The 1,497-nt window shown below is 44.3% G+C and overlaps 1 non-coding gene across 1 annotated transcript; it reads left to right on the top strand.

The window, feature by feature from the left end:
• The first annotated feature begins 340 nt into the window (after nucleotides 1–340).
• Nucleotides 341–430, top strand: trnar-gcg (transfer RNA arginine (anticodon GCG)). The gene is given in 2 exon segments: nucleotides 341–377; nucleotides 395–430. It is a non-coding gene; the product is annotated as a tRNA-Arg (tRNA).
• The last annotated feature ends 1,067 nt before the right edge of the window (nucleotides 431–1,497 follow it).

The raw sequence follows: 1,497 nt of genomic DNA, 5'->3' as shown, positions 1-1,497 counted from the left end.
TCATTCCGTTTTTTTAAAAGTAGAGCGATTTCAGCTTTCATGACGGAGGTGTTGAGTTTAACTAAATGCAGGGGGGCTCGTCCGGGATTTGAACCCGAGACCTCTCACACTTTAAGGCACGAAATTCCCTAAGCGAGAATCATACCCATAGACCAACGAGCCGCTGATGTTGTGCTCCAAGTTGCATTGCAATTCCCTGCGCTGGTGCAAACCGAGCTCGCAGAAGTCCTGTTCATTCAGTTATAATGTTTATCTTCTCCTCAATCCGCTTGTTTTTGCGAACAGTTTCCTTGAATCTGCTCACAATTCTCCGCATTAAAAGAGGCTTAGCAACATCAGCGGACGCGTGGCCTAATGGATAAGGCGTCTGACTGCGGTTGCGAGCGTTTGAGTTATCAGAAGATTGCAGGTTCGAATCCTGCTGCGGTCGTTTAATTAACTGGGCGACAATTTTTATGTTTTGAATCTAGCTTCAATCCGACCATTTTTGACAGTCCCTCAACTGAAGCAGCGGAAGGCCTTTGGCTTACATTAAGCTGATTGTACATTTTCAACATTGCAGATCTGTGTGCACGGGCATGATAAGCGGTGAAGTGGACTTTCTTTCAGGATATTTCTGCTTAGATGCAAAAAGCAGGAAATGGAATGGCTGAGAGCAGTGTATGCTGGAGACGAGGTGGCCGACAGGCTAAGGCGATGGACTGTTTACCCATTGCTGATCTGTACGTGAGGATTCGGATCCCATCCTCCTCATTACTTTACGTTTGAAACTGGTATACTTTCCGAGCATTTAACTGAATCTTGCCTAAAATAAGCTTTCAAATGCAATTTCGTCAGAATCCTCCTGGTCTGTGCCCCATGCATTACTCATATCTTGTTAAAATTAAAAGAGACCACTGCAATTCTTCAAATTTCTTGAATGAAGTTGGAGCAGTGATCGCGATTCGGAGATTGTCGAACTCCTCCTTTCTTCTGCTGAGATTGTCACCGAATGAAAGAGTAGAGGGACCAGAGGCAAATGATTAGGGCGTAGAAACATAAATTTCTCCTTTAGGAGGTAATGTAATTTCAAAAACATTTATCAACCCTACTGAAGAGATTTTCTGTTTTAGTGTCTTTGGTTGAGAGATAAATAATGAGCGAGAAATCCTCGTTCTTTCCGGCATACTCTCAAGGGATTGGAAGACCCGGTTTAACGCCTTACTAGAAAGTCGGAGGCACCAACAGTGCAGCACTACCTCAGTACCGCACTGGAGTCTCAGCCTGGATTATGTGCTCAAGTCTGTGGAGTGGTGCTTGACTTTGCTGCCGCTGAGCCACGGCTGACACCTACACTCAGTTCATTTGGCTGGAGAGAAATGACGGAGATAAAGGGAAAAATTACAATGGAGTAAACCTTCAATTTGTCGTCCAACAGAAAAGCGGATATCGTAATCGGCCGCCTGTTAAAGAAACAGTCCGATTTATGTTGCCATCGATTTCATAAGCATTGAAAAT

Source organism: Somniosus microcephalus, unplaced genomic scaffold, assembly GCF_052327205.1.
Source record: "Somniosus microcephalus isolate GS21.2 unplaced genomic scaffold, FLI_Smic_1.0 unresolved_chr1, whole genome shotgun sequence".
In the NCBI taxonomy this organism is placed as follows: Eukaryota; Metazoa; Chordata; class Chondrichthyes; order Squaliformes; family Somniosidae; genus Somniosus; species Somniosus microcephalus.
The sequence above is the reverse complement of the archived record's forward strand: the minus strand, read 5'-3'. Positions and strand labels throughout refer to the sequence as shown.